At 45.4% G+C, this 27683-nt stretch overlaps 2 long non-coding RNA genes across 2 annotated transcripts; both read right to left on the bottom strand.

Annotated features, from left to right (window-relative positions):
- Positions 1 to 4877: 4877 nt before the first annotated feature.
- Positions 4878 to 14301, bottom strand: LOC123141107 (uncharacterized). Its single transcript, XR_006470167.1, has 2 exons — positions 14216 to 14301; positions 4878 to 4932 (listed from the first exon to the last, which is right to left on the bottom strand). It is a non-coding gene; the product is annotated as an uncharacterized lncRNA (long non-coding RNA).
- A 2759-nt stretch (positions 14302 to 17060) lies between these two features.
- LOC123141108 (uncharacterized) lies at positions 17061 to 17520 on the bottom strand. The gene is made up of 3 exons (XR_006470168.1): positions 17417 to 17520; positions 17243 to 17349; positions 17061 to 17168 (listed from the first exon to the last, which is right to left on the bottom strand). It is a non-coding gene; the product is annotated as an uncharacterized lncRNA (long non-coding RNA).
- Positions 17521 to 27683: the final 10163 nt, after the last annotated feature.

Genomic DNA, 27683 nt, shown 5'->3' on the forward strand with positions numbered 1-27683 from the left:
TGTATGCCTTTCCTGTAGCCTTAGTATGGTCATCGTTTTCTCTTTCATGTCCTTCATCTTAAATTAAAAAATATGAACCATTGCATTGTGCTAAAGTTTATCATTATTATTTAATTTATTTATAGGCAATATTTCTTCTAGAAAAAAAATGTAAATTTCGTGTAACAAGCTAAAATAGAATCTTCTCTGTTGCAATTGGGAACATGCCACATGACTACTGAGCTGGCATTATTTGCAAATTCTATTAGTTGACAATGTTGATGTGTATTTGACACCATTCATTTGAACCACCAAATAATAGAAGTTGTTTGATTGGTAAAATAATTTTCAGGTTTGTAACCACACGCTTATTTATTTTGTATTCGCTGTAACGCATGGTCTTTTGTGCTATAACATAATGTCAAACCACTAAAATTTATATGCCCCGTTGCAACGCACGGGCCTTGTGCTAGTTCACAGAGAAACACGTGACCAAGTCGACCAAGGGTCCGTATGTGTGGCAACAGTCCAGCCCAAACGGCCCGCGTATACGGCCTCGATCAATCCGATCGATGATATATAAAGGGACTCCTACATATACCGTACAGACGCAGCAGTGCCGCAGGATCAGCCGATCGATCACACAGCCATGGCCGACATCGAGAATCCCGACGTCGACGACGGCAGCGTGGCGGTGGCGGTGGCCGAGCCCGCCGAGTGCAGCCGGCGCGTGTACATGTGCCTGCTGTGCTGCGTCGCCTTGGCGCTCGTCCTCGCCTTCCAGAGCTCCTTGGACTTCAAGGACTCCCATCCTGCGAAGACCATGCTGGGCACCGTGGTGGACGTCGGAGGGTTCCTGGCCCTCTTCGTCGGCAGCTGGTTCGTGTTCATTTCCATGGTACTCGTGGGCGAGTGGTTTGAAGGCAATCCGGAGGGGAGGAGGCTTGTAGATAACTTGATCGAGTCTGATCGCCCTTTCCTGCTGGAATCCTTCCTTCAGGTTAAAAGTCGCATCCACCCGCATCAGCATGTAGTACAAGTAGATGCGTAGTCGTCTCATCCAGTCATCCTCACTTTTCTTCTTGCTTTTTTTACTGTTGTAGTGTTGTTAGCTAGAGTAACACTATTGTGCTGTATGTTGTTGGTGTCTGTCTATGTATTGTTTCCACTAAAAATTGGTTAGTTTTAGTGCAAAATATACAACACTAGTAGACTGCCCGTGCGTTGCCATGGGCTTTTGAAATAGTTTGCAAGAGTTACATGTTAACTTTCTAAGGTCTCGCCCCGTCGTAGATCCAGATCCCCACCACTGATTCCACCCCGCCTAGGCCGCCGCCTGCCGCTGCGCTGCCCCATCGCGTTCGCCTCCGCTCCGGCCGCCCCGACCCCGCCCGCCTCCTCTCCGGCCGCCTCCGCCTCCGGTCCATCCTCCACCCGGCCCCGCTCCGTCCGCCTCTCTTCGGCCCTGCTCCGTTCGCCTCCTCTCCGGTCCGTGCGCCGCCCCGCTCCGTCCGCTTCCGCCCCGCGCCGCACGCCGCCGCCCTGCTCCGTCCGCCTCCGCCCCGCGCCGCACGTCGCCGCCCCGCTCCCCGCTCGGCCGCCGCCCGCTCCCCGATGGCGCCGAAGAAGACGCCGAAGGGAAAGTCCGGTTTCTTCGGCATGAGGGCGAAGCCCTCCGGGACCTTCGGACTGGAGTTCTCCAATGCCGGGCAGCGTTGGTGGCTCGGCACGTATCCCACCGCCGATGAGGCTTCTCGTGCCTACGACGTGGCGGTGTGGCGTGCCGGACGGCCGAAGACGGATCTAAACTTCCTGGAGGTCGAGTCCCAGGCGGTGGCGGAGTGGCTCGTGCCGCAGGGCATCCAGATGGAGGAGATGCCGGCTAAGAAGGCGAAGAAGAGACCGGCGGTTGTTGTCGCTCCCGGCGAGAGCGACGAGGCGACGATGGCTTGGTTTGCGTGATTTGCAATTTGCTGCAAAGCCATCTCTAATGAAATGCTATTTGCTACATTTTTAAATAGGAAAATTATTCCGATCAGCCAGCCATAACTCAACGGACCAATCTCTAATGAAATGCTATTTGCTACATTTTTTAAATAGAAAAATTATTCCGGTCAGCCAGCCATAACTCAACAGACCAATCCGAACCCACATTTTCTAAAGTAAAAAAAAATTCCCTTAATAGATCAAGATGCCAAAGTGTCGTTTGCCCGACTGCTATGTTCCTATACACGCAGAGCAAATTAATTTTCAAATCAAGGAATTAAGAAAAGGAAGAATATCATGATGTTCGTGGCACTTGCCAGGTCTGCCATGCTACCATGGCATCGTCTTTTTAGTCTCTCCCCACATGCCAAGTTGAGAAATAATCTTCAGATATACCCACTATTAACACACTCACGTACATAATGGCCCTTGGCTGATTGATTCGGCTGGCTGTTAACACAAGCACACAACACACAAAATCAGTCAATAGCCACACGTATGCATTGTTTACTTTATTCCAATTGTGATGCAATCGTGACACCTACACGCCCCGTCCGCTCGCCCGTCACGGTAATTGCCTACTCGCCGCTGGTGCCAACCGCTCGACCTCGCCACCGCCGCTCACCACTCAGTCTCCACCGGCTGCCCATTGCCTCTTGCGCCACCCGCGCGCTCGCTCGGCCCAATGTTATTGATTGGAATGCGGGACCGAAGGTAATCCATGGACAGGTTTTAGTTCTGCTTGGCATCAATCTTTGGTACTTGTCAATCCATCTAACGCACAAAAAAATCAACTCTCAGACAGAAAAGTGATCTAACTCTATTGATGAGCACAACAGTACATACCATCCCATCATGATGTTGCCATCTCTCACACTTGATGATTACATCTTGTTATTTACAACATGTACACCATCGGGCGATTGCTTTATTAGAAATATATTTACACAATATGATCAGAGCAACATCAAGGAGTCGGATGCTGGTGCACAGATTCTCCTCAAATTCCACATGCAACCCTTGTAGAGAAGAACGACATATTTTCCTTAGGTGGTTTTTGACCGAGCTCCTATAGAAAAATTCAAAGAAATCATGAGGAGCATGGAGCCAGGCAAACTAATCAGAGTAAATCATGAGAGGAGAAGCCTCTCAACCTACTACAGAGAATCGAGTCAACATTAATTCGTGTAAGAATTAAACCGTAATGTAGATCAACAACCCAGTAGTTGATAAAATAACCCTGACACAACCCATTAATACAATATATGTTCACAGGAAGTAGATTGAGATTGTGCAGATATCATGATCTACGAACCGTATCTAAGAATATTGATTGCAAAGTCACAAACAGAACCTCCTCACATCACAAAACAAATGTTTCATCAACAGAAACTCTAGCGAATGCCAATTGGATTATAGAAGTAAGATAGAGACATCGAAAAAAAGAAAAGATAATTCAAAGAGTATATATTCTATTTTCTTACATGACATCACAGAGAATGCAAGTCAAAGATATTGCGATACATCTTACCCTTCTATAAATTGACTGCAAGGCACAATCCTCAGCAAAATATACAGAATGAATTGCTCCTATGGTCCAAGTATTGCATAAATAGTTATATACAGACTATTCAACAGTGAGCATAAACATGGCATGTACTACCAAAATCCCTTGGATATGGAGCTTAGTCTGCATGTCTATTCGTCTTATTTCCCTAGTACAATGCCCATGCGTTGCCACGGGCCTTTTAATTTCTTTTTTGATTGCATACATAAGCATAATGCACTTCCAATTTCACATGTATAGAAAAAAATTACAGTAACAATCGAAAAATGTACTTGATGCAATGTATTTTCATTATTCCACTTCACTTGCATCTCCTAGTAGAATGCCCGTGCGTTGCAACGGGCTATATTGACGACTTCTTTTGTTTACGTCAAAGCACTCTTCTTTTCTTCCATTCTTCCTTCCCCCAATTAAAAATGTTTCTCAGAGTGATATGTGAATGGATAAATTTACAACGATACTAAAATATGAAGGACTAAAACCATATTTATGGAAGAACATATTTCTACAACACATTCGACATGAAACTTATGGTGTTTAATAGATTGGATAAAACACAATGCTGACTTGGCACCAAATCTCATTGATATTTCAAAACATGGTTGTCGTACCATTGTACCTGAAAGATCTGTCTCCCCCTTCCTCGCTCCCTCTCTAGTAGCCGTCTCATGAGCCGGTCGTCATTGTTGCTGTTGATGGCGATGACAACAATGAGGAACACCACAAGAGCTAGATGTTCTTGACCTCTTCCCTATGGTAACTGCCGCCTCTGCATTGGGTGTCGTTCATCAACACCACCGCTGCGCCAGCTACTACTTGTATAGAAAATAAGAAGATAGAAACTTTGTGTGTTGGGTGGGCTTGAATTTGAAATTATAGCCTTATAGGAGGAAAACGTATATGAAATATGCTACAAAAATATCATCTTGTGTTTAAAGCCATGGAAACAAGATCTTCAATAAGGCCATGAGAAGACATGTGCAAAGCAACATAGTACTAAGGTGACTATGCTTTGCCATGGATTCAAGAAAGACATGAAAGTCCAACTATAGTAATTTTCTCCTACACATTATGTGTAATTTAGACATAGATATATTCAAGTCCAAAAAGAATAGTGATGAACACTGATTTATCACAATTTTAATCACAACACCTGTTTAAAAGATCCAGGGAGAGAAAGAGATCCATCCGGGGAGCAAGCATGTGTCGTTTATGACGGCCAAAGTGCAAAAGTAAAAAGGAAAACGACCAGCAACACCACCACAACCCAGTTCTCCTTCTAGCACCGCGTGCAATGAAGAGGGTCTGAGCTTGAAACAACAGCCTCGTTGGGTCTTTTTTGTTGCAGCCGAGATGTAGGGGATTGCAAGCACCCTGCCTAGAGGATTCCAGAATGAAACCTGCAATATATAAAGGCAAACAGAAAATCATTAAAGGCAATCTTAGAGGTGCAAAATCATCAAGCTATGGATGCCCTCATAGAGAGACTTCTTGTCATCAAAACCGACAAGGTACAACTTGCGTACTCACACAGCTCCCACCGTCTAATTTTACTTTTTACCAATCCAAGTTATTTTTAAGGCTTCATTGGTATGCTGCAAAATCACACACATATATAGAAATTACCATTACAATTTGTGTGGCATTCATAGAAGTTACTCCCTCCGTTCCATAATATAAGAGTGTTTTTTACTCTAGTATAGTGTCAAAAACGCCCTTATATTTTACGACGGAGGGCGTAGAAAAAAAATGCTAATCCAGTTTAGCTTGATTGGTTACCTTGGTAAACCCACATGTCATTGAACTTAATTATACCTTTTCTAATTTGGGAAGGAATGGGGAAAACATTTGTAGTCTGCATAGTTGTTATATGTAGATGTATTGTCTACCCAACAAAGGCCTTTTTTAGGAGAAAGGCAGGAGCTTTGCCCAATTCATTAAGACAGGAAAATAAAATTACAGAATGGCCCTGTTGTTGGGGAACGTAGCAGAAATTCAAATTTTTTTACGCATCACCAAGATCAATCTATGGAGTAATCTAGCAACGAGGGGAAGGGGAGTGCATCTACATACCCTTGTAGATCGCGAGCGGAAGCGTTCAAGAGAACGTGGTTGATGGAGTCGTACTCGTCGTGATCCAAATCACCGATGATCCTAGCGCCGAACGGACGGCACCTCCGCGTTCAACACACGTACGGAGCAGCGACGTCTCCTCCTTCTTGATCCAGCAAGGGGGGAGGAGAGGTTGATGGAGATCCAGTAGCACGACGGCGTGGTGGTGGATGTAGCGGGATCCCGGCAGGGCTTCGCCAAGCGCAAGCGGGGAGGAAGAGGTGTCACGGGAGGGAGAGGGAGGCGCCAGGGCTTGGATTGCTGCTGCCCTCCCTCCCCCCCACTATATATACGGCCAAGGGAGAGGGGGGGCAGCCTTGGCCCTTCCTCCAAGGAAGGGTGCGGCCAGGGAGGAGTCCATCCTCCCCAAGGCACCTCGGAGGTGCCTTCCCCCTTTAGGACTCTCCCTTTATCTTATCTCTTGGCGCATGGGCCTCTTGGGGCTGGTTCCCTTGGCCCATATAGGCCAAGGCGCACCCCCCATAGCCCATGTGGCCCCCCCCCGGGGCTGGTGGACCCCTTGGTGGACCCCCGGACCCCTTTCGGCACTCCCGGTACAATACCGATAAAGTGCGAAACTTTTCCGGCGACCAAAATAAGACTTCCCATATATAAATCTTTACCTCCGGACCATTCCGGAACTCCTCGTGACATCCGGGATCTCATCCGGGACTCCGAACAACTTTCGGGTTACCGCATACTAATATCTCTATAACCCTAGCGTCACCGAACCTTAAGTGTGTAGACCCTACGGGTTCGGGAGACAGGCAGACATGACCGAGACGACTCTCCGGTCAATAACCAACAGCGGGATCTGGATACCCATGTTGGCTCCCACATGCTCCTCGATGATCTCATCGGATGAACGACGATGTTGAGGATTCAATCAATCCCGTATACAATTCCCTTTGTCTATCGGTATGTTACTTGCCCAAGATTCGATCGTCGGTATCCCGATACCTTGTTCAATCTCGTTACCGGCAAGTCTCTTTACTCGTTCCGTAACTCACATCATCCCGTGATCAACTCCTTGGTCACATTGTGCATATTATGATGATGTCCTACCGAGTGGGCCCAGATATACCTCTCCGTTTACACGGAGTGTCAAATCCCAGTCTCGATTCGTGCCAACCCAACAGACACTTTCGGAGATACCTGTAGTGCACCTTTATAGCCACCCAGTTACGTTGTGACGTTTGGTACACCCAAAGCATTCCTACGGTATCCGGGAGTTGCACAATCTCATGGTCTAAGGAAATGATACTTGACATTAGAAAAGCTCTGAGCAAACGAACTACACGATCTTGTGCTAGGCTTAGGATTGGGTCTTGTCCATCACATCATTCTCCTAATGATGTGATCTCGTTATCAACGACATCCAATGTCCATGGTCAGGAAACCGTAACCATCTATTGATCAACGAGCTAGTCAACTAGAGGCTTACTAGGGACATGGTGTTGTCTATGTATCCACACATGTATCTGAGTTTCCTATCAATACAATTTTAGCATGGATAATAAACGATTATCATGAACAAGGAAATATAATAATAACCAATTTATTATTTCCTCTAGGGCTATTTCCAACAGTCTCCCACTTGCACTAGAGTCAATAATCTAGTTGACATCACCATGTGATTAACACTCACAGGTCACATCTCCATGTGACCAACATCCAAAGAGTTTACTAGAGTCAACAATCTAGTTCACATCACTATGTGATTAACACTCAATGAGTTCTGGTTTGATCATGTTATGCTTGTGAGAGAGGTTATTAGTCAACAGGTCTGAACCTTTCAGATCCGTATGTGCTTTACGAATATCTATGTCATCTTGTGGATGCTACCACGCGCTACTTGGAGCCATTTCAAATAACTGCTCTACTATACGAATCCGGTCTACTACTCAGAATCATCCGGATTAGTGTCAAAGTTTGCATCGACGTAACCCTTTACGACGAACTCCTTTTCACCTCCATAATCGAGAAAATTCCTTAGTCCACTAGATACTAAGGATAAGTTCGACCGCTGTCATGTGATCCATTCCCGGATCACTATTGTACCCCTTGACCAACTCATGGCAAGGCACACTTCATGTGCGGTACACAGCATAGCATACTGTAGAGCCTACGTCTAAAGCATAGGGGACGACCTTCGTCCTTTCTCTCTCTTCTGCTGTGGTCAGGTCTTGAGTCTTACTCAATACTTACACCTTGTAACACAGCCAAGAACTCCTTCTTTGCTGATCTATTTTGAACTCTTTCAAAATCATGTCAAGGTGTGCGTTCTTTGAAAGTATCATCAGGCGTCTTGATCTATCTCTATAGATCTTGATGCCCAATATGTAAGCAGCTTTATCCAGGTCTTCCTTTGAAAAACTCCTTTCAAACAACCCTTTATGCTTTCCAGAAATTTTACATCATTTCGGATCAACAATATGTCATTCACATATACTTATCAGAAATGTTGTAGCGCTCCCACTCACTTTATTGTAAATATAAGTTTCTAACAAACTTTATATAAACCCAAAAACTTTGATCACTCCATCAAAGCGTATATTCTGACTCCGAGATGCTTGCTCTAGTCCATGGAAGGATCGCTGGAGCTAGCATACCTTTTAGCATCCTTAGGATCGACAAAACCTTTCTGATTGTATCACATACAACCTTTCCTTACGAAAACTGGTAAGGAAACTTGTTTTGACATCCATTTGCCAGATTTCACAAATGCAGCTAATGCTAACATGATTCCGACGGACTTAAGCATCGCTACAGATGAGAAAATCTCATCGTAGTCAACTCCTTGAACTTGTGAAAGTACTCTTTGCCACAAGTCGAGCTTCATAGACGGTAACATTACCGTCCATGTCCGTCTTCTTCTTAAAGATCCATTTATCTCAATGGCTTGCCGATCATCGGGCAAGTTCACCAAAGTCCATGCTTTGTTCTGATACATGGATCCTATCTCGGATTTCATGGCTTCTAACCATTTGTCGGAATATGGGCCCACCATCGCTTCTCCATAGCTCGTAGGTTCAGTATTGTCTAACAACATGATATCTAAGACAGGATTACCGTACCACTCGGGAGTAGTACATATCCTTGTCGACCTACGAGGTTTGGTAGTGACTTGATCCAAAGTTTCATGATCACTATCATAAGCTTCCACTTCAATTGGTGTAGGTGCCACAGGAACAACTTCCTGTGCCCTGCTACACACTAGTTGAAGTGACGGTTCAATAACCTTGTCAAGTCTCCACCATCCTCCCACTCAATTCTTTGGAGAGAAACTTTTCCTCGAGAAAGGACCCGTTTCTAGAAGCAATTACTTTTGCTTCCAGATCTGAAATAGGAGGTATACCCAACTGTTTTGGGTTTTCTATGAAGATGCATTTATCCGCTTTGGGTTCGAGCTTATCAGCCTGAAACTTTTTCACATAAGCATCGCAGCCCCAAACTTTTAAGAAACGACAACTTAGGTTTCTCTAAACGGTGTCGTCTCAACGGAATTGCGTGGTGCCCCTTTTAAAATGAATGCGGTTGTCTCTAATGCCTAACCCATAAACGATAGTGGTAATTCGATAAGAGACATCATGATATGCACCATATCCAATAGGGCGCAGCTATGATGTCCGGACACACCATCACACTATGGTGTTCCAGGCGGTATTAATTGTGAAACACTTTCCACAATGTCTTAATTGTGTGCCAAACTCGTAACTCAGATACTCATCTCTATGATCATATCACAGACATTTTATCCCCTTGTCACGACGATCTTCAACTTCACTCTGAAATTACTTGAACCTTTCAATAATTCAGACTTGTGTTTCATCAAGTAAATACACTCAGCATCTACTCAAATCATCTGTGAAGTAAGAACATAACGATATCCACTGCATGCCTCAGCACTCATTGGACTGCATACATCAAAATGTATTACTTCCAATAATTTGCTCTCTTGTTCCATCTTACTGAAAACGAGGCCTTTCAGTCATCTTGCCCATGTGGTATGATTTGCATGTCTCAAGTGATTCAAAATCAAGTGAGTCCAAACGATCCATCTGCATGGAGTTTATTCATGCATATATACCAATAGACATGGTTCGCATGTCTCAATCTTTTCAAAAACGAGTGAGTCCAAAGATCCATCTACATGGAGCTTCTTCATGCGTTCTATACCAATATGACTCAAGTGGCAGTGCCACAAGTATGTGGTACTATCATTACTATCTTATATCTTTTGGCATGAACATGTGTATCACTACGATCGAGATTCATTTTAGGTGCAAGACCATTGAAGGTATTATTCAAATAAACAGAGTAACCATTATTCTGCTCAAATGAATAACCGTATTGCGATAAACATAATCCGATCATGCTTAACGCAAACACCAAGTCTCGATGGTAGAGGGAGCATGCGATGCTTGATCACATCAACCTTGGAAACACTTCCAACACATATCGTCATCTCACCTTTAGCTAGTCTCCGTTTATTCCGCAGCTTTTATTTCGAGTTACTAACACTTAGCAACCGAACTGGTATCTAATACCCTGGTGCTGCTAGGAGTACTAGTAAAGTACACATTCATATAATGTATATCCAATATACTTCTGTCGACCTTCCCTGCCTTCTCATCTACCAAGTATCTAGGGTAGTACTGCTTCAGTGACTGTTCCTCTCATTACAGAAGCACTTAGTCTCGGGTTTGGGTTCAACCTTGGGATTCTTCACTAGAGCAGCAAATGATTTGCTGTTTCATGAAGTGTCCCTTTTGCCCTTGCCCTTCTAGAAACTAGTGGTTTTTACTAACCATCAACAATTGATGCTCCTTCTTGATTTCTACTTTCGCGGTGTCAAACATCGCGAATAGCTCAAGGATCATCTATCCCTGATATGTTATAGTTCATCACAAAGCTCTACTAGCTTGGTGGCAGTGACTATGGAGAACCATCACTATCTCATCTGGGAGATTAACTCCCACTCGATTCAAGCGATTGTGGTACTCAGACAATCTGAGCACATGCTCAACGATTGAGCTTTTCTCCCTTAGTCTGCAGGCCTAAGAAACTTGTCAGAGGTCTCATACCTCTTGACGTGGGCACTAGTCTGAAATCCCAATTTCAGTCTTCGGAACATCTCATATGTTCTGCGACGTTTCAAAACCGTCTTTGGTGCCATAATTCTAAACAGTTAGCAATACGCACTGAACTATCACGTAGTTATCAAAACATGTATGTCAGATGTTCCGCAACATCTACAGACGACGCTGAGGTTCAGCACACCGAGCGGTGCATTAAGGACATAAGCCTTCTGTGCAGCAATGAGGACAATCCTCAATTTACGGACCCAGTCCGCATAATTGCTACTATCAACTTTCAACTAAATTTTCTCTAGGAATATATATTAAATAGTAGAACTAAAGCGTATGACATAATTTGTAAAGACCTTTTGACTATGTTCATGATAATGAAGTTCATCTGATTATTTAATGAACTCCCACTCAGATAGACATCCCTTTAGTCATCTAAGTGATACATGATCCGAGTCAAACTAGGCCGTGTCCGATCATCACGTGAGACGGACTAGTCATCATCGGTGAACATCTCCATATTGATCGTATCTGCTATACGACTCATGTTCGACCTTTCGATCTCTTGTGTTCCGAGGCCATGTCTGTACATGCTAGGCTCGTCAAGTCAACCTAAGTGTTTTGCATGTGTTCCGAGGCCATGTCTGTACATGCTAGGCTCGTCAACACCCGTTGTATTCGAACGTTAGAATCTATCACACCCGATCATCACGTGGTGCTTCGAAACAACGAACCTTCGCAACGGTGCACAGTTAGGGGGAACACGTCTCTTGAAATTTTAGTGAGGGATCATCTTACTTACTACCGTCGTTCTAAGCAAATAAGATGCATAACATGATAAACATCACATGCAATCAAATAGTGACATGATATGGCCAATATCATTTTGCTCCTTTGATCTCCATCTTCGGGGCACCATGATCATCTTTGTCACCGGCATGACACCATGATCTCCATCATCATGATCTCCATCATTGTGTCTTCATGAAGTTGTCACGCCAACGATTACTTCTACTTCTATTGCTAACGCGCTTAGCAATAAAGTAAAGTAATTTACATGGCGTTATTCAATGACACGCAGGTCATACAAAAAATAAGGACAACTCCTGTGGCTCCTGCCGGTTGTCATACTCATCGACATGCAAGTCGTGATTCCTATTACAAGAATATGATCAATCTCATACATCACATATATCATTCATCACATCTTCTGGCCATATCACATCACATAGCACATGCTGCAAAAACAAGTTAGACGTCCTCTAATTGTTGTTGCAAGTTTTTACGTGGCTTGTATAGGTTTCTAGCAAGAACGTTTCTTACCTACGTAAAACCACAACGTGATATGCCAATTTTTATTTACCCTTCATAAGGACCCTTTTCATCGAATCCGTTCCGACTAAAGTGTGAGAGTCAGACACCCGCTAGCCACCTTATGCAACTAGTGCATGTCAGTCGGTGGAATCTGTCTCACGTAAGCGTACGTGTAAGGTCGGTCCGGGCCGCTTCATCCCACAATGCCGCCGAAACAAGATAAGACTAGTAGCGGCAAGAAGAATTGGCAACATCTACGCCCACAACTGCTTTGTGTTCTACTCGTGCATAGAAACTACGCATAGACCTATCTCATGATGCCACTGTCGGGGAACGTAGCAGAAATTCAAAAAAAATTACGCATCACCAAGATCAATCTATGGAGTAATCTAGCAACGAGGGGAAGGGGAGTGCATCTACATACCCTTGTAGATCGCGAGCGGAAGCGTTCAAGAGAACGGGGTTGATGGAGTCGTACTCGTCGTGATCCAAATCACCGATGATCCTAGCGCCGAACGGACGGCACCTCCGCGTTCAACACACGTGCGGAGCAGTGACGTCTCCTCCTTCTTGATCCAGCAAGGGGGGAGAAGAGGTTGATGGAGATCCAGTAGCACGACGGCGTGGTGGTGGAAGTAGCGGGATCCCGGCAGGGCTTCGCCAAGCGCAAGCGGGGAGGAAGAGGTGTCACGGGAGGGAGAGGGAGGCGCCAGGGCTTGGATTGCTGCTGCCCTCCCTCCCCCCCACTATATATACGGCCAAGGGAGAGGGGGGCAGCCTTGGCCCTTCCTCCAAGGAAGGGTGCGGCCAGGGAGGAGTCCATCCTCCCCAAGGCACCTCGGAGGTGCCTTCCCCCTTTAGGACTCTCCCTTTATCTTATCTCTTGGCGCATGGGCCTCTTGGGGCTGGTTCCCTTGGCCCATATAGGCCAAGGCGCACGCCCCATAGCCCATGTGCCCCCCACCTCGGGGCTGGTGGACCCCCGGACCCCTTTCGGCACTCCCGGTACAATACCGATAAAGTGCGAAACTTTTCCGGCGACCAAAATAAGACTTCCCATATATAAATCTTTACCTCCGGACCATTCCGGAACTCCTCGTGACATCCGGGATCTCATCCGGGACTCCGAACAACTTTCGGGTTACCGCATACTAATATCTCTATAACCCTAGCGTCACCGAACCTTAAGTGTGTAGACCCTACGGGTTCGGGAGACAGGCAGACATGACCGAGACGACTCTCCGGTCAATAACCAACAGCGGGATCTGGATACCCATGTTGGCTCCCACATGCTCCTCGATGATCTCATCGGATGAACCACGATGTTGAGGATTCAATCAATCCCGTATACAATTCCCTTTGTCTATCGGTATGTTACTTGCCCGAGATTCGATCGTCGGTATCCCGATACCTTGTTCAATCTCGTTACCGGCAAGTCTCTTTACTCGTTCCGTAACTCACATCATCCCGTGATCAACTCCTTGGTCACAATGTGCACATTATGATGATGTCCTACCGAGTGGCCCCAGAGATACCTCTCTGTTTACACGGAGTGACAAATCCCAGTCTCGATTCGTGCCAACCCAACAGACACTTTCGGAGATACCTGTAGTGCACCTTTATAGCCACCCAGTTACTATGTGACGTTTGGTACACCCAAAGCATTCCTACGGTATCCGGGAGTTGCACAATCTCATGGTCTAAGGAAATGATACTTGACATTAGAAAAGCTCTGAGCAAACGAACTACACGATCTTGTGCTAGGCTTAGGATTGGGTCTTGTCCATCACATCATTCTCCTAATGATGTGATCTCGTTATCAACGACATCCAATGTCCATGGTCAGGAAACCGTAACCATCTATTGATCAACGAGCTAGTCAACTAGAGGCTTACTAGGGACATGGTGTTGTCTATGTATCCACACATGTATCTGAGTTTCCTATCAATACAATTTTAGCATAGATAATAAACGATTATCATGAACAAGGAAATATAATAATAACCAATTTATTATTGCCTCTAGGGCATATTTCCAACACCTGTTTATGAGGAAAACAAGGCCGAAAACCACGTGATTTAAAAGGGAAAATTGTGCAAAGCCCCGAAAAAAGAAGAGAAACAAAAAAGAAACAACAATTCCGACATCAGCCAACTCGAAACTATACCACCAACTTGCCCACACCCCAGAGATGAGTGGATGAACTCTTCCGAGATGCCTTCAAGAAGGATAACGACGCCCAAGGGCGCCGCCATTTCCCTCCTTTTCCCGCTAGGATCGGAAATCCTGTATTTTCCATATCCATACAATCGAGTCATTAGGTTTCTGAAATAGTGTAATGTAAAAAGAAGTGCTTCGAATCATTGCTATTTGACTCGGACCTGTTCTGAAAAAGTCGAGGTATTTCGAATTGTTTGTTGACACGGACAAAGTAAGTCGTGGTCATCAACCCCCTTCGAAGACTTAAGATTTCGCCCAGAGTGACCCACAACAGCTGGCAGACCTCAGGAGATGGCCGCCCACACCAACAACCCCCACGACAACCCTTAAAACCAGCAAGCCATGGTCTAGTGAAGAGGAGGAACTCATCGATGACAACTCCAAAGAGGAGGGAGCTACAACGCCATGGTCGCTGGTATCCTTCAACGCCCATCGAACCAAGACTTTCGCCCTAAGCCCCTCGACCTAACCCAGCCCCGAGGAAGGAACTCAGCCACCGCCGATCGAAAGCAAGCCAAGACCACGCTATACGGGCAGCAGCAAACCATGACCACCAGTTCCGAGAGCCCTTCGATCGATCCGCACGATCAACATGGAGGTGAGTCAACACCAACGCACAACACAACACAACCGAGCCTCAGATACACCACGAAAGCCAAAGCTCACGCAGTAAGCACGGCCCGGACGCAGCCCAACCATGCCCATGTCACAGTATCCAACGGCCAGCCCCATGGCCGGAGCGGACAGATCGGGACCGCCATGATCTGAGCCTTCGAGCCCGCTCCCGGGCAGCTGCCCCAGCAACCGAGTCGCCCACGCCTCCTAGGCCACCCACCTCACCACATCCGCCGACGCAAGAGGCACGACACCGCGCTGGCCGTCGCCCTCCGCTTGCCGCCCGCCCCATGAGCTCCCCAACTCATGGAGGACACAACCGCGGAGAAAAGGAACCGTCCCCGCCGCCGCCCGCTCGGCGACGATGAGGGGAGGAGGGTGGGGGTCGCCGGGCTTAGGGTCGCCCATGGGGATGGAGTGACATGGGGCTGGTCGGCATTTCACTGTCTAGCTGTTTTATCATTTCCAACAAAGGCCTTTCATGCAATATAATTGGGCTATTAAGTTCTAGTATCGATCATACTGTGAGAACAACAAAAAAGAGCATATTGTATACAATGCCACAATAATGATATCATAGACATACATAAAAGTACATGTTAGTACCTTGAGCATTGTAATCCCTTCCTCGTACGTTAGCTTCAACGTTTTCTCTAGGTACTGTATATAAATTAGAAGAAGTTGAGACAGTAAATTAAGCAAAAGCACACATATAACAACACAAAACAGTAAGGAGTAATGTCTTACCTTCAGTGGTTCAAATGGATACTGCCTATTTATTGTCTCGAGTTCCTTCTGACAATTTTCATTTGGGTGTTTGAATATTGCTACAATTAGCAATCTATGATATCACAAACCTGAAAACAAAAATCAGTACTTGGTCAGCATCGCTTCAATAGAAAAACTAAAGAATTATTTCCTCCAAATCTTCCTTGCCTCAAAGTAGTGCTCCTTAATCTCCATTTCTGCATCCAACCCAATAAACTCACACAGATGCCTGTGAGTGTTTGATTTTTCTGATCTAAATACCGGACCAGCCTCAAACACGCGCCCAAAGCCACCACAGATGCTCATTTGCTTGTATGATTGTGGAGACTGCGCTAAACAAGCAGGCTGGTAATTGTACGCCAGCTTGAATGGAGATGCACCAAGTTCACTTGATCCACCAATCAACTTTGGACTGTGGATCCCAAGTCCGAGAACAAAAACTCGCTGAAAGTCTGCATGTGTATCCAACAATCATGACATGTACTCCCTATGTAAAGAAATATAAGAGCGTTTAGATCACTTCTTTAGTGATCTAAACACTCTTATATTTCTTTGAGGAGGGATTATGGACCAAAAGAAGAAAATAAACATTGCATGCTACAGAAATGGATAATAAAATCTATCTGCATGAGATGCCACATGAATGTCACAAACATAAGCATAGTTTCGATGCACACTATCTCATGTTGCATGTTAAATACAGGTTTGTGCACGTTGCCTTTTGCTGGTAGATGGAGATACTAAGATGAAAAAATGGTCACACAAAAATTGCTTTTCAAATGTTAATATTACCAAGACTAATCCATGAATAAAATGTATGCAACTATGCACAGTAAAGATACTTAAAATAGTTACTGTACTAAACTCACTGATATAGAGCTATCAAAACCGGAGCCAAGGCTCAAATCTTGAACAACGATCAAAGCAGACTTCAGCCTTGTGGTTGCCGCATAGGCTCACCACACTGACAACACCAACTCTCTTCCGTCTTCTCAGTTTCTTGACAAAAAATGATACTGCTATTTGCACATTAGGGAGTAAATTATGCTTCAAGCATTCCTCAAACCAAATCGGCAATATGTAGGCTTAAAATATCAGCAGGCATCCACACAGATTTCTACAGCTGAAATATAGTGTTGTGATTTGTGTACCCATAATGCAGAATAACCTATTGTTCTATTTGGTGGTTAAATAAATAAATATTATTGTTTTTGGCTAGTGCCTGTAGAGCTACTAAATGATAGTCAGTGTCATTGTATATTTCTAAGAAAGAAAATTATAAGACTTCATTGGTTGTAAATAACGCTAATTGTGCCACCAATGTCGACTTGAAAAGAAAATTATGGAGCTTCAGTTCATATGCATCTAGTCATATAAAAAAATAAGAACACATGCTTCAGCTCCTGTTTGTTCAGTCACAAAAAAAATCACCACCAAAAATCAGAAGACAAAGTATCATTGTTATATTTGTTGACTTGATTGATTACTGTAGGTTAACACACCCAACTGGAATTAACCTGCAATAGGATAAAAGAAATTAAGATTTGAGACGTGTGTTATAGGGTTCATAGAAGAGAGAAGAGGGAGGTACCATAGCAAATCATTGGTCGCACAGTTTGACATTCAACTTTCCATTTGCCAATGAGACCTCAGGGATTCATATACATAAACGTTGATTGATATATCAGGTCCAACTCCCTGTAACTCATAAAAGTTACTGGGAAGTCAACTAAAAAACAATTCTCAGTAGAAGCATACAGCTTACCAATAAGGTGGACCAAAGGCCTTTATACAATCCTCTACCACTCTCTTCTCTACAAATTGTAGACAACGTGTGAAAGATGCCCTTGTAATACCTGGTGGTTTTCTGCAGAATTTTATAGACATGAAAGTTTAGCTTACTAAAACCTGTTCCTTTGGTCTGTAAAGCTGCATTGCATGAAAGCTCTAGGTAAAGATGCTCTAAGTTCTAACTGGAAGTTATATTGATTGATTGATTGGCTTAGTGTTATTCACAAATCACAAAAGGAAGAAAAGCATCACCTGTGTTGTCAGGTGATTTCGAACAACATCCAATGGGTAAGTTACAGATGCAGGTGTCACTCACGCTAGACCACCACCAAGTAAACATATAGACACTAACATAATTTGGGCCGTCCATTCCGTGAAGCTGCAACTATATTTCGAAATTTATAAACCTATAACAAAAAAATAGTCCCGAGAAATCTTGCAAGTTAACATACTAAAATTCAGTGCTAAACTTTTTGTATCGCTCATATCAATAGAAGCTGATGGCGGAATAAGAAAATCGATGTACAATTTTGACAAGATTGCCTTTCGAATATCGAACAACCCACGAAGCCATGTGCCATATACTACCCTTCCTTAGAGCTGCAACATCTGAATGCATACCTGCCACCTGTCGGATCAGTATGCCACAAGCTCATACAACAAACTTTATCATCAGCATATGGGTTATGTGACAAAAAAATTACTGTATTCAAGAACATTTTCAGGAGATTGCAATTTTGTAGCTATGAACAGCATATGGTACATACAATGAATCCACAGCCAAGGTTTAAGTTTGGGCCATGATTGGACAATACAGCGCAGAGTGTTGTAAATTAACAACAATAATAATAGGCCATGACTGTCAACCAGAGATATATTGTTTGGGGCAATCAATTCAAAGCGAGGGAAGAATATATATATATCACATTCGGGGAACTAAGTTGATATTATCAGCATCCAATTCCTTTGAAGAATCTATATATGTGCAGTGTGAAGGCAGAAGGAGCACAGCAGCACCATGAAATAGAAGAGAAATATTCCTTCACGCTCACAATCCGTGCACACGAGAACGCGGGAGATAAAAGAGGGGGGCGGAAAGCCTATTACCTGCAAGAGGATGGAGAGTGGCGAGGATCGAGATGCAGATCTTGCCGACCACGCCGGCGAGGTGTGCGACGGTGATCCAGCCAAGGAGCCGCTGCGCTTGGCAGGGGAAGGCCCCGCCGACGCCATGGAAGAGGACACGGTGGCCGCCGCCAGTCGACGGCAACGGGGACCTGGCCGATATCACCAGGGCCTGGATATCACCTCCATCATCCCAGACACGCCTTCATGGTGGGCATCCTCACGGCCCCTTGAAACCGCAGTAGCTTCTCCTTGCATCCCCGTCGCCAGATCATAGCAAACTGCACACACGCCCGAATCAGATCAAGATGCGGAAACAACCAAACCAGAAGAAGTGGAGGAGGGATTTGTACCTGGTCGAGGCCATGGACCAGAGGGTGATCCGCGGCGCCCACGCCAGATCAGTCATCATGGCCGCGGGCGAGGGAGTCGGCGGCGACCTCGTTCCCCGGCGGCGGCGGCGGATCCTCTCGGGGCTGGGGCGTCTCCTCTCGGCGGCGGTGGCTCCTCTCGGGGCTGGGGCGTCTCCTCTCGGCAGCGGCGGCGGCTCCTCTCGGGTCTGGAGGCTGAGATGAAACAGAGCGAGATTGAGGTTAGTTTTACGTGCGGGGTGAGATATGAAAGAAAAACTAGACGAAAAAAAACGGACGAAAAAAAACGGACGAAAGTGGTGGGACGAAAATAAACCCGGAACGCGGACTACAAACTGAGACATTAGTAGTAGAGATTTACACACGCTCATGTATGTGCACCACCGAGTCCACAACTCCGGGTGAAGACGGGGAGCCTCAAAGCTTCAAAATTGATGAAATCATTCGAAGACACATCGTCCTATTGAAACAATAGTAATCCGCCTTGGCATCAATCAAGGATTGAAACACCTATAGAAACCATATTTATTTTATTATAAATGGAAACACTTTGTGTAAACATACGACGTAACAAAAATGTCCACAGTGGACAACTTCTAAATTCTTTCCTGTGCACAAATTTTGCATCATGTATATACATTCTATTAACTTGCATCAGAGGTTGGTAAGTTTGATATGGGAGAACTAACACAAAAAATACAAAGGTGAACATGATTTGAAAACAATACTAGAAAAAAGTTAAAAGCTTCGATCAAACTTAGACGACCATTCCACTCAAATGTGAAGTTCGTGAAATATTGACACTCATGGTATTTTGAGTGAAGAAAATACAATTGGGACAGTACTATTACTAAGCAATGTTTTTTTAATATTGCTTTGACTTTATCATTTTGCCAAGATAATCACAGATGTGATTTCTTCATGAAACTTTATATGCTAGTATAGCGGTTGACTATGTATACTACAAAAAGGTAGTCATTTTTTGGATTTTTCTATTTTAAAAAATTACTATTCATAAAAGGAGCGCGTAGAACAATGTTCACCAAATCCTCGTCCACAACTAACACTCATTAGTAAAGATATTCTTTTTTGGGCAACATTGACAAAGAAACTTCTCAAAAAAAGGTGGATAATTCCCCACTAGTATCGATTGATGCACATAGTCATATATATTACATGCGTGCTACATGTCTGCCGGCTGATGATTTTAAAAGATCGGCCGAGGGGCAAGCCGTCAGATTTCACGCATCGAGCAGCCGAGCAGTGCCTTCGTTATTGCAACACAGGTCATGACGTCACCGCATGTCGGCTGAGACTTATGTCTTCGTCGGGTCGCCGCGGGGCTTTATGTCGGTCATTGCCACTGCGGGATCCAGCTGCCGCAACCCACCCTCATGCTCGGTTGGTCTGCAACTGGCACCTTGTTGTGATCTTAAGGAGTGCATCAGGGGCTAAGTTGCAAACCTAGAATATGGTTAGCGCTTGCTTCTGTGCCGTTCGTTCAAAATCTAATCGGACGGCATGGGAGGCCGTCAACGCATGCGAATGATCCGTCAGTTGAGCCCAAGCTTTTTTACTATATATTATTATTATTCAACAATGCTAAGCAAAGCCAAGCATCGAAATGGAACAACCGGCTTATAGAAAAATATAGAAGAAACTGAGGCCATCTATCTGTAAGTGCATCTAGTGCCACCCCTAGTCGGTTTTGAAGTATTTACGACAAACCTGATTGAGGGACTAATGTGTTTGTGAGAATTGCAGGATAACACAGGTAGTAGTTCCTCATCGATTCGGTTTACCTACCGGAGATGGCCCCTAAAAATGTATGAAGACATTGAAGATAATGGTGATATGTGAAGATACCCACAACGAAGATTATGACTCGAGAAGACATTAATTTGAAGACTATGAAGTGCGAAGACATAGCTGTTTCGTAGTTTCCTTTTCTTCTTTGTTGAGTCATAGGAACCACCGTACTGTTAAGTGGGGTCCAAGTGAACAAAGTCAGAGTGACTGAAGTGATGCTCAACCAAATCCTATGTCTTCGAGCGAAGACAATGAGAGCAAATCTTATCCAGAGCTGGATGAGTCAGCTTTACTTGTAGCCCAAGTCAAGTTGCCGCGTGTGTTTGATATTTGACCGTTGGACACGTGTCAGTTCCTTAGTGACCCAGGGTCATTTCGGACAAATCAGGTCGGATTTCCTAGTGGCTATAAATAGCCCACCCCCTACACCATAAATTAGTGGCTGCTCAGAGTTAGTGCACGGCTTTTGTCATTTGAGAGCAACCCACCTCGAAGCCTTTGAGAGAAAGATCCTTGCGAGGACAAAGCCCAAAACACCCAGAGCCAAAGAGTGTTAGGCATCACTGAAGTCTTTCTGTCCGCGTGACCTGAAGACTTGTTACACTTGGGGACTGTGAAACCTCCAGCCGGTTAGGCGTCGCGTTCTGAGCATCCAAGAGTCATTGTGGATTCCCGGTGAACGGAGTCTATGAAGGTTTGGAAGTCTACCTTGAAGACTTACCAGAGTGATTGGGCGAGGACTAAGTGTCCTTAGCTCAAGGGGAATAACGTGAAGACGCGGTCTTCTGAGTTGAATATCAGCCTCCCTAACCAGATGTACAGTTGTCACAACAACTGGAACTGGTCCAACAAATCCAAGTCCTCACCAAGCAACTGGTTCTATCTCCTCCCTCACTTATTTACAGTTTGTCTTCGTGAAGTCATTTGCATGCTTGCCTGGTCTTTTTGACTTCACTGTGTGACGACTATTGTTGTTTGGCTTCATACCTTCTTCCATTCTGATCTATACTGCCTAGCTGCCTATAGTCTTCGTGCTTTCGCTTCATTGCTTACTTAACTATGGCTTGTCTAGTGTAGTCTACCTTCCGCTGCATATCAATAGGTTCATTTCTATCGTTTCTCTTCAAAGCTCCCATGTTTTGAAGACTTTCATAAAGATAGCCTATTCACCTCCCCCCCCCTCTAGTCGATAACTAGCACTTTCAATTGGTATCACAGCAAGGTGCTCCCTTGTTCTGTGTGATTCGGTTTAACCACCTGGAGTTTTTAGCTATGTCGACTGCAGGGATAATCAAAGTCTCCGCTGCGTGCCCTGTCTTCGATGGCACTGATTACCCCTACTGGAAGAATAACATGTGTATGCATCTTGAAGCCATTGACGTCGACCTCTGGTATATCGTCAAGAACGGCGTTCCGAAGGGCGGTGAAGGTGTCACCCCTGCTGATATCAAGAAGTTCATTCAACTGAATTCTACTGCCAAGAACATCATGTGTGGTAATCTGACCAAAGGACAGTATGGCCGTGTGAGTGCTCTGGAAACTTCGAAGCTAGTCTGTGTTGGAAATATGCCCTAGAGGCAATAATAAATGGTTATTATTATATTTCTTTGTTCATGGTAATTGTCTATTGTTCATGCTATAATTGTGTTATCCGGAAATCGTAATACATGTGTGAATACATAGACCACAACGTGTCCCTAGTAAGCCTCTAGTTGACTGGCTCGTTGATCAACAGATAGTCATGGTTTCCTGACTATGGACATTGGATGTCATTGATAACGGGATCACATCATTAGGAGAATGATGTGATGGACAAGACCCAATCCTAAGCATAGCATAAAAGATCGTGTAGTTTCGTTTGCTAGAGCTTTTCCAATGTCAAGTATCTTTTCCTTAGACCATGAGATCGTGCAACTCCCGGATACCGTAGGAGTGCTTTGGGTGTGCCAAACGTCACAACGTAACTGGGTGACTATAAAGGTGCACTACGGGTATCTCCGAAAGTGTCTGTTGGGTTGGCACGGATCGAGACTGGGATTTGTCACTCCGTATGACGGAGAGGTATCTCTGGGCCCACTCGGTAATGCATCATCATAATGAGCTCATTGTGACTAAGGCATTAGTCACGGGATCATGCATTGCGGTACGAGTAAAGAGACTTGCCGGTAACGAGATTGAACAAGGTATTGGGATACCGAAGATCGAATCTCGGGCAAGTAACATACGGATTGACAAAGGGAATTGTATACGGGATTGATTGAATCCTCGACATCATGGTTCATCCGATGAGATCATCGTGGAACATGTGGGATCCAACATGGGTATCCAGATCCCGCTGTTGGTTATTGACCGGAGAGGCGTCTCGGTCATGTCAGCATGTCTCCCGAACCCGTAGGGTCTACACACTTAAGGTTTGGTGACGCTAGGGTTGTAGAGATATGAGTATGCAGAAACCCGAAAGTTGTTCGGAGTCCCGGATGAGATCCCGGACGTCACGAGGAGTTCCGGAATGGTCCGGAGGTGAAGAATTATATATAGGAAGTCAAGTTTCGGCCACCGGGAAAGTTTCAGGGGTCACCGGTATTGTACCGGGACCACCGGAAGGGTCCCGGGGGTCCACCGGGTGGGGCCACCTATCCCGGAGGGCCCCATGGGCTGAAGTGGGAAGGGAACCAGCCCCTAGTGGGCTGGGGCGCCCCCAATGGGCCTCCCCCCTGCGCCTAGGGTTGGAAACCCTAGGGTGGGGGGGCGCCCCACTTGCCTTGGGGGGCAAGTCTCCCCCCTTGGCCGCCCCCCCCCCCATCTAGATGGGACTTGGCCGGCGCCCCCCCCCTCCCAGGGGGCCTATATAAAGGGGGGAGGGCAGCAATAGAACAGCCTTGGGCGCCTCACTCCTCCCCTGCAACACCTCTCTCTCTCGCAGAAGCTCGGCGAAGCCCTGCCGACATCCCGCTACATCCACCACCACGCCGTCGTGCTGCTGGATCTCCATCAACCTCTCCTTCCCCCTTGCTGGATCAAGAAGGAGGAGACGTCGCTGCACCGTACGTGTGTTGAACGCGGAGGTGCCGTCCGTTCGGCACTCGGTCATCGGTGATTTGGATCACGGCGAGTACGACTTCATCAACCACGTTCATTGGAACGCTTCCGCTCGCGATCTACAAGGGTATGTAGATGCACTCCTTTCCCCTTGTTGCTAGTATACTCCATAGTTGGATCTTGGTGAGCGTAGGAAAATTTTAAAATTCTGCTACGATCCCCAACAGTGGCATCATGAGCCAGGCCTATGCGTAGTTACTATGCACGAGTAGAACACAAAGCAGTTGTGGGCGTTGATGTTGCCAATTCTTCTTGCCGCTACTAGTCGTATCTTGTTTCGGCGGTATTGTGGGATGAAGTGGCCCGGACCGACCTTACACGTACGCTCACGTGAGACAGGTTCCACCGACTGACATGCACTAGTTGCATAAGGTGGCTAGCGGGTGTCTGTCTCTCCTACTTTAGTCGGAACGGATTCGATGAAAAGGGTCCTTATGAAGGGTAAATAGAAATTGGCAAATCGCGTTGTGGTTGTACGTAGGTAAGAAACGTTCTTGCTAGAAACCTATTCAAGCCACGTAAAAACTTGCAACAACAATTAGAGGACGTCTAACTTGTTTTTGCAGCATGTGCTATGTGATGTGATATGGCCAGAAGATGTGATGAATGATATATGTGATGTATGAGATTGATCATATTCTTGTAATAGGAATCACGACTTGCGATGAGTATGACAACCGGCAGGAGCCATAGGAGTTGTCTTTATTATTTTGTATGACCTGCGTGTCATTGAATAACGCCATGTAAATTACTTTACTTTATTGCTAAATGCGTTAGCCATAGAAGTAGAAGTAATCGTTGGCGTGACAACTTCATGAAGACACAATGATGGAGATCATGGTGTCATGCCGGTGACGAAGATGATCATGGTGCCCCGAAGATGGAGATCAAAGGAGCAAATGATATTGGCCATATCATATCACTATTTGATTGCATGTGATGTTTATCATGTTTTGCATCTTATTTGCTTAGAACGACGGTAGTAAGTAAGATGATCCATTATAATAATTTCAAGAAAAGTGTTCCCCCTAACTGTGCACCGTTGCAAAGGTTCGTTGTTTCGAAGCACCACGTGATGATCGGGTGTGACAGATTCTAACGTTCGCATACAACGGGTGTTGACGAGCCTAGCATGTACAGACATGGCCTCGGAACACATGCAATACACTTAGGTTGACTTGACGAGCCTAGCATGTACGGACATGGCCTCGGAACACGGAGGACCGAAAGGTCGAGCATGAGTCGTATAGAAGATACGATCAACATGGAGATGTTCACCGATCTTGACTAGTCCGTCTCACGTGATGATCGGACACGGCCTAGTTAACTTGGATCATGTTTCACTTAGATGACTAGAGGGATGTCTATCTGAGTGGGAGTTCATTGAGTAATTTGATTAGATGAACTTAATTATCATGAACTTAGTCTAAAATCTTTACACTATGTCTTGTAGATCAAATGGCCCACGTTGTCCTCAATTTCAACGCGTTCCTAGAGAAAACCAAGCTGAAAGATGATGGCAGCAACTATACGGACTGGGTCCGGAACCTGAGGATCATCCTCATAGCAGCCAAGAAAGATTATGTCTTAGAAGCACCGCTAGGTGAAGCACCAATCCCAAAGAACCAAGACGTTATGAACGCTTGGCAGCAGCGTGCTGATGATTACTCCCTCGTTCAGTGCGGCATGCTTTACAGCTTAGAACCGGGTCTTCAAAAGCGTTTTGAGAAACATGGAGCATATGAGATGTTCGAGGAGCTGAAAATGGTTTTCCAAGCTCATGCCCGGGTCGAGAGATATGAAGTCTCCGACAAGTTCTTCAGCTGTAAAATGGAGGAAAATAGTTCTGTTAGTGAGCACATACTCAGAATGTCTGGGTTGCATAACCGCTTGTCTCAGCTGGGAGTCAATCTCCCGGATGACGCGGTCATTGACAGAATCCTCCAGTCGCTTCCACCAAGCTACAAGAGCTTTGTGATGAACTTCAATATGCAGGGGATGGAAAAGACCATTCCCGAGGTATATTCAATGCTGAAATCAGCGGAGGTGGAGATCAGAAAAGAACATCAAGTGTTGATGGTGAATAAAACCACTAAGTTCAAGAAGGGCAAGGGTAAGAAGAACTTCAAGAAGGACGGCAAGGGAGTTGCCGCGCCCGGTAAGCCAGTTGCCGGGAAGAAGCCAAGGAATGGACCCAAGCCCGAGACTGAGTGCTTTTATTGCAAGGGAAGTGGTCACTGGAAGCGGAACTGCCCCAAATACTTAGCGGACAAGAAGGCCGGCAACGCCAAAGGTATATGTGATATACATGTAATTGATGTGTACCTTACCAGTACTCGTAGTAGCTCCTGGGTATTTGATACCGGTGCGGTTGCTCATATTTGTAACTCAAAACAGGAACTACGGAATAAACGGAGACTGGCGAAGGATGAGGTGACGATGCGCGTTGGGAATGGTTCCAAGGTCGATGTGATCGCCGTCGGCACGCTACCTCTGCATCTACCTACGGGATTAGTTTTAAACCTCAATAATTGTTATTTAGTGCCAGCTTTGAGCATGAACATTGTATCTGGATCTCGTTTAATTCGAGATGGCTACTCATTTAAATCCGAGAATAATGGTTGTTCTATTTATATGAGAGATATGTTTTATGGTCATGCCCCGCTGGTCAATGGTTTATTCTTGATGAATCTCGAATGTGATGTTACACATATTCATAGTGTGAATACCAAAAGATGTAAAGTTGATAACGATAGTCCCACATACTTGTGGCACTACCGCCTTGGTCACATTGGTGTCAAGCGCATGAAAAAGCTCCATGCAGATGGACTTTTGGAGTCTCTTGATTACGAATCATTTGACACGTGCGAACCATGCCTCATGGGTAAGATGACCAAGACTCCGTTCTCCGGAACAATGGAGCGAGCAACCAACTTATTGGAAATCATACATACCGATGTGTGCGGTCCAATGAGTGTTGAGGCTCGCGGAGGATATCGTTATGTTCTCACTCTCACTGATGACTTAAGTAGATATGGGTATGTCTACCTAATGAAACACAAGTCTGAAACCTTTGAAAAGTTCAAGGAATTTCAGAGTGAGGTTGAGAATCAACGTGACAGAAAAATAAAGTTCTTACGATCAGATCGTGGTGCAGAATATTTAAGTCACGAATTTGGAACGCACTTAAGGAAATGTGGAATCGTTTCACAACTCACACCGCCTGGAACACCTCAGAGAAACGGTGTGTCCGAACGTCGTAATCGCACTCTATTGGATATGGTGCGATCTATGATGTCTCTTACCGATTTACCGCTCTCATTTTGGGGCTATGCTTTAGAGACTGCCGCATTCACTTTAAATAGGGCTCCGTCGAAATCCGTTGAGACGACACCGTATGAATTATGGTTTGGGAAGAAACCTAAGCTGTCGTTTCTAAAAGTTTGGGGATGCGATGCTTATGTCAAGAAACTTCAACCTGAAAAGCTCGAACCAAAGTCGGAAAAATGCGTCTTCATAGGATACCCTAAGGAAACCATTGGGTATACACTACTGGAATCAGCTAATTTGCCATCTGCCAGCTCTTTGCCGTCTGCTAGCTGACGGCAAAGAAGCTCTTTGCCATCAGCTACCCAAAAGCAGACGGCAAAGAAAGGGCAGACGGCAAAGAAGCTCTTAGCCGTCTGCCAGCTCTTTGCCGTCGGCCAGCGGACGGCAAAGAATCTTTGCCGTCCGCTGGCGGACGGCAAAGAGTGAAGTGGCCCCCACCCCCCGCCCGTTTTTGAAAAACTTAACGGGCCACCTCTTTGCCGTCTGCTAGCAGACGGCAAAGAGGCA

This window comes from Triticum aestivum, chromosome 6D (assembly GCF_018294505.1).
Source record: "Triticum aestivum cultivar Chinese Spring chromosome 6D, IWGSC CS RefSeq v2.1, whole genome shotgun sequence".
Lineage (NCBI taxonomy): Eukaryota > Viridiplantae > Streptophyta > Magnoliopsida > Poales > Poaceae > Triticum > Triticum aestivum.